This window comes from Pteropus medius, unplaced genomic scaffold (genome assembly GCF_902729225.1).
Source record: "Pteropus medius unplaced genomic scaffold, Ma_sr-lr_union100, whole genome shotgun sequence".
NCBI classification, from domain to species: Eukaryota; Metazoa; Chordata; class Mammalia; order Chiroptera; family Pteropodidae; genus Pteropus; species Pteropus medius.
The window spans coordinates 1424021-1431223 of NW_024348527.1; positions in this window are offsets into that span (position 1 = coordinate 1424021).

Here is a 7203-nt window from a genome sequence, read left to right on the forward strand (position 1 = left end):
CCTTATATACTGCTGGTGGGACTGTAAATTGGTACAGCCACTGTGAAAACAGTATGGAGCTTCCTCAAAAAACTTAGAATTGATCTACCATATGATCCAGCAATCCCTTTACTGAGTATTTACCCCAAAGTCTTGAAAACCCATCTCTGAAAAGATATTTGCACACCAATGTTCTTAGCAGCATTATTCACGGTGGCCAGGACATGGAAGCAACCTAAGTGTCCTATGATAGATGATTGGCTAAAGAAGCTGTGGTACATATATACAATGGAATATTACCCAGCCATAAGAAGAGATGAAATACTGCCATTTGCGACGACATGGATGGACCTCGAGATAATCATGCTAAGTGAAATAAGCCAGACTGAAAAAGCTGAAAATCACATGATATCACTTATATATGTGGGATATAAACCTAAAAGCAAGAAATAAGCAGAATAAACTAAGAGACTCATGGACATGGACTATAGGCTAGTGGTTACCAGAGGACTATACACTAGTGGTTAGGGGAGAAGGGGGGAGGTAGATTGGGTAAAGGGGGTCGAATATAGGGTTTAGGGGAGGGTGAAGTGGGTAAAGGGATCAAATATATGGTAGCTGAAGGAACCTGGGCTTTGGGTGGTAAACACACAATAGAATATACAGATGTCAAATGATAATGTACACCTGAAAATTATATAATTGTATTAACCAATGCTACCACAATAAACTTAATTTTTAAAAAATTACCAAAAGAATACTATGGGTAACTTGTATGCCAATAGTTTTAAAAATCTAGGTGAAATAGATAATTTCCAAGAGAATAAATAACCAAATTGACCTAAGAAATATAAAACTTAAATAGACCAATTAATCATACATGAAAGTGAAATGATAATAATTTACCTCAAAAGTCAGCAGTCCCAAAAACTTTTGTGGGAGAGTTTGACCAAATCATCTAGAAACAGAATATTTAAACTTTATACAAAATTTTCCACACCAAAATAAAAGAAGGGAAATGACTCCATATAGCTATAAGGTTAGTTATAAACTTGATAACAAAACTGACAAGTAAAGGGAAAGAAATTATAGGCTCATCATACTTATGAACGTAGATATTAAATGCATAATCTAAATACCAATACCAAAATCACAGAAGCACAAGAAAACTATAGGCCATCATTTTTCACAGAGGTGGTAATGGCATTTTTGGTGGGATAATTCTTCATTTAGCATCCCTGATCCTCATCTACTAAATGCCAGTAGGAATACACACACACACACACACACACACACACACTGGCCACATACCAAAACAATAAACTGTGACAACCAAAAGCACCTCCAGACATTTCCAAAAGCCCCCTGGAGTTGTGGTTCAGCCCCAGGTTGAGGATCAATGTTATAAGCAATCTCACTTCTGAACAGATACAAAACTGCTAAATAAAATATTAGTCCCTCAAATTTCAAAGTACATTAAAAAAGATACCTCATACCCTGATAGGTTAATACTAGGAATGAGGGAAGCTTTGACATTTACTGATCTGTCAATGTAGAACAGGGCACCAACTCCTTACTTAGAAAATTGGCTATTACAGGGAAAGAGTTAAGCATTTACCCTGTCTTTCCTATAGGAAGTGTATTTTAGGCTGACCAAATAGCCCTAGTAGATAAGGGACAGTTCTTCTTACAGAGGTATGCTAGCTAAGAAATGCAGAGAGAATGAAAGAATCAGAAAATCATTACTTTGAAACCCTTAATGAAAAATTCAATCAGATAACAGTTATCAAATAAATGGTAAAGCCATTAGGTGAAAAGATGATAGAGAACTTTGACAATGAAAGGATCAGACTATCACCATTTCAAGCCACTTTTAGTATCAGTAAAAGTGAGAAAAACAGACATGTAAAAGGCAGTATACAGGGGCTTCTGGTAAAGATGGTGGAGTAGGTAAACGCTGTACTTGTCTCCTCCCACAACCACCTCGAAATTACAACTAAACTACAGAACGATCATTGGGAGTCACCTGAAGTCTAGATGAACAGTAGTCCTATAACTAAGGAGATACAGAAGGAACCACCTTGAGACTGGTAGGAAGGGCAGAGACACAGAATTGGTTGACCCCACACCCACATGTGGCAGTTAAAAATCGGGGGAGATATCCAGGCTGTGGTGGTTCCCCTGGAATAGTGAGGAGTCCCAGCCCCACACCGAGCTCCCTGGTCCAGAGTTCCAGTCTTGGAAAGAGAAGTCCCCATTACTTCTGGTTGTAAAAACCAGCCGAGATTGTGGCTGAATGAGACAGAGGGTGGCTGAAGTCCCAGGCGTTCCTCTTAAAGGACCCAAGCACAGCCTTACTGCTGACAGACTCACTCGCTCTGAGCTCCAGTGTTAAGGAAGCAGCTCAAAAAGCGCCGGGGACATAAGGAGAGACACTGAATTGTCTGGCTTCAAGGTGAGGACTGGAGGGCAGTTTTCTCCCAGAACGAGGTGCTGGCAGAAGCTATTCTTCCCTTGTTGAGTCCTCCCCACCCATCCAGGGTGCAGATACATGCAGCCACCATATCTAGGTCTCCATCAACCTAACACCTTTTGTCCCATCTTCGTGATTCCGAGATCCTGCCCCACCCAAATCGCTTCCAGTGTCTTTTCCATACAAACAGCCTGTCTTGTGTCATGCTGTAGACATTCCTAAAATCTCTCACGGGTTCACAAAACTAAAACAAGCAGCTATACCAGAAGCCACTGTGTACTGGCCTTGGTATGCCCCGTACCTCTTGCTGAGTAGCCCCAAGTCCAGCACTAGCAGCAGCTGGTCTTGGTTCACAGCTTATCCTCTCCCAGGCACCTCTAAGCCCAGCACAAATAGCAACCATCTGCAGATCACTTTGTAGCTCGTACCAAGTGGCCCCAGGCAGGGCACGCAGAGGCTGACCTTGGTCTGCAACAGAACCTCTCTCAAGAGGTCTCAAAACCAACTTACCTGATGACCAGCTTCAGACCACACCAGAGTGCCACCCAATTATCTCCACAAACAACATGCCCAAAGGGCAGACTGGGCAGGCACCACAGCCTCCACTAAAGTGAATCCCACTCTGCAGGGTCAGCCCCTGCACAACAGCTCCTCCACTGTAGTCACAGCCAGTCTTCACAACCAATCATGAGAGTCAATCCCTCCCACTGATGTGCAAACAGTAACTGAAGCTCAACTACAACAGGAGGGCACACACAACCCACACAGGAGACAGACCTGGAACACCCAGCTCAGGTGACCAGGGAGACTGCACCACTGGGCCCCACAGGACACCCACTACATAAAGCCACTCTACTAAGACCAGGATACATAGCAGCCTTACCTAATACATACAAAAAAAAATACACAGGGAGGTACCCAAAATGAAGAGACAAAGAAACATGTCCTAAATGAAGGAACAAAACAAAGGTCCAGAAAAAGAATGAAACGAAATGGAGACAAGAAATCTACCAGACGCAGAGTTCAGAACACTGATCGTAAGGAAGCTCAATGATCTCAGTGAGAATTTCAACAAAAAGATAAGAAACATAAAAATGGAGATAGAAAACATTAAAAATGTCAGAAATGAAGAATGCAATAACCGAAATGAAGAAAACCTTAAGGAGGAATCAACAGTAGATTAGATAAAACAGAGTATCGAATCAGCAGAAAGATTGGAAGAGAAATAGCAGAAAACACCCAGTCAGAACAGCAACAAGAAAAAAGAATCCATAAAAAGGATAGTTTCAGGGGTCTCTGGGAAAACATCAAGCATACCAACACTCGCATCATACGGGTACCAGAAGGAGAAGAGAGAGAGAGAGCAAGGAGATGAAAACCCATTTGAAGAAATAGTGACTAAAAACTTCTTTAATCTAGAAAAGAAAGAACATACAAGCCCAGGAAACACAGAGAGTCCCAAACAAGAGGAACCCAAAGAAGCCCACACCAAGACACATCATAATTACTATGCCAAAGGTTAAAGACAATCTTAAAAGCAGTAAGAGAAAAGCAATTAGTTACCTACAAGGGAGCTCCCATAAGACTATCAGCTGATTTCTCAACAGAAACTTTGTAGGCCAGAAATATGGACATAAAATATTCAAAGTGATAAAAAGCAAGGGCCTACAACCAAGATTACTCTACCCAGCAAAGCTATCATTTAGATTCTTAGGACAGATAAAGAGCTTCCCAGACACACACACACCAAAAAAAAGGTAAAAGAATTCATCACCACCAAACCAGTATTACTAGAAATATTGAAGTGATTTATTTAAGAAAAAAGAAAAAAAAGATAAAAATATGAATAATAAATTGGCAATAACTACATATCTATCAATAATTACTTTAAATGTAACTGGATTAAATGTTCCAATCAAAAGACATAGGGTGGCTGAATAAATAAAAAAACAAGACTCTTACATATGCTGCCTACAAGAGACTCACTTCAGATTGAAAGACACACACCAACTGAAAGTAAAGGGATGGAAAAAGATATTTCAGCATATGGATATAAACAACAAAAAGCTGGGGTAGCAATACTTATACCAGTCAAAATAGATATTATAACAAAAGCTATAACAAGAGACAAAGAAGGACCCAGTAATCCCACTTCTGGGAAACTACCCAAAGAAATTTAAAGCACTATTTTGAAGAGACATGTGCATCCATATGTTCACTGCAACATTATTTACAATTGCCGAGATATGGAGGCAACCTGGGTGTCTATCAAGGGATGAATGGATAAAAAAGAGATGGTACATATATACAATGGAATATTACTCAGCCATAAAAAAGAATGAAATCTTGCCATATGCACCAACATGGATGGACCTAGAAGGGATTGTGTTGAGTGGAGTAAGTCAGACAGAGAAAGACAAATGTCATATGATTTCACTTACATGTGGAATCTAAAGAACAAAATAAACAAAGAAACAAAACAGAAACAGACTCATAGATACAAAGAATATTTTCACGGATGCCAGATGGGAGAGGGTTTTGGGGATTGTTGAAAAAAGGGAAGAGATTAAGAGGTACAAATTGGTAGTTACAAAATAGTCACAGTGATGTGAAGTACAGCATAGGGAATATAGTCAATAATATTGTAATAATTACATCTGGTGTCAGATGGATACTAGATTTATCAGGGTGATCACTTTGTAAGTTACATATATGTCTGATCACTATATTGTACACCTGAAACTAATATAATATTGTATGCCAACTGTAATTGAAAAATTTTAAAAAAAAATTAAAAAAGTACATAGTATCAAACATTAAATAGTCTTGCCAAATAATAAAGAATCTGAATCTAATCAAGTATTAAATTTCTTCAGTCTAGAAGAAATACAAGCAATAAAGAAACAGGTAAAACAGCACATCAAGAAAGGAATCAGCCAAATCCAGAATGTCTGAGAGTCTATAAGACAAATGCTTGGTTTCTTCAACAAGCTAATGGTATTAAAATAAAAGGGAGGAGGTGTTCTGTTTTAGGTTTTTAAAAACTTAAAAGTAACTTAAGAGTTATAAATATAATGAGTTGACCTTGATTGGATCCTGATTAGAACAAACTCCAGTGGTAAAATACATTTTTTAGACAATTGGAAAAATCTCAACATGTGCTAGATTAATATTAGTGTGATGACTGCATTATGATTATGTGAGATGTCCTTTTTGCTATAATATTTTTGTGATGCATACTGAAATATTTAGGAGTGAAATCATATGATACAAAGAAAACAAAAGTGGATAAACAAGCATGGCAAAATGTTGATGGCTACTGAAACTGAGTCATAGGTATATTTGGATTTATTGTACTCTCTACTGTTATTTATGTTTCTATTTATTTATAATAGAAAGTTTTTAAAAATCTATTAATACAATTCAATACATTAACAATTTAAAAGGAAACTATACGTCCAACTTACAGATAAAAAGAAAATGATAATATTTCATACCTATTCTTGCTTTTAAAAAGCCTCATAAATGTAGGAATTAAAGAAAACACATTTAACTTAATAAAGAACAACTGCCAGAAATCCACAGTAAACATACTTGATGAAATTTTAGAAGCAATTCCATTAACAGGTGGGATACGATAAGGATGTCTGATATCATTCAGTCTTATACTGGAGGTCCTAGCCAATGCATTCTGACAAGAAAAATGTATGTGGTATACAGGTGGAAGACTAAGAGACAAAACTATCAATATTTGCATATGATCTTTTTGCCTACTTACAAAATCCAAAAGTATCAATGAAAAAACTATTAGAAAGAAAAGAGAATTCGGTAATGTTGTTGGACACACTGTTTCATACAAAAACCAAGAGCTTTCATACACACCTTTAATAATTACAAAATGAAAGAAAAAAATCTTATTAATAGTAACAACAAAATCTATAAAGTATTTAGAAATAACACAAAGTATGTTCAAGACATTTATGAGAAAATTATGAAACATAGTGAAGGACTTAAAAATTTAAATAAATGGAGAACCATATCACATTTATTCATATAAAAGAAGACTCATTAATGTAAAGATTCTCCAATCCTCTCCAGTTAAATCTGTAAACTCAGTGCAATGCCAATATGATTCTATGTGGGTATGGTAATCTGATTCTAAAATCCATATAAAAAGTAAATATGCAAGAATAACAAAAAAATAAAGGAAAAAATTATTTTCATTCCAGATATCAAACATATCACAAAACTATAGAAATTAAAAGTGTGGTGTGAATGCAGGTATAAATAAATGGATCAGTAGAACCCAATAGAGAATCCTGAAACAAAACTAAGTGTGTATATGAATCTAGTATAGATTAAAGGTAGCAAGAGGAAGGTTTGTACCATGTACTTTATAGCATGTTTTACATTAGCTAAAACTTGGAAATAACCATGTCAATAGGGATATGACTACATAAATTATAGCTTATCTATTCTGTAGAATACTATGCAACAATGAAAAAAAACAAGTTAGATTTACATATACTCACCAGAAAAGTTCACAGATATAATGTTGAGTGAAAGTAGCAAGCAGCAGAACAATGCAAATAAGCATGATAAAATTCAAACTATTTATTTTTATTTTTAATTAATTTTTATTTTTAAATTACAGTTGACATTCAATATTAATACTAGTTTCAGATGCACAGCTGGATGGAAAAGGTCAATTTACACTTTTTAATAACACTAAATAACACTGTATATTCTCC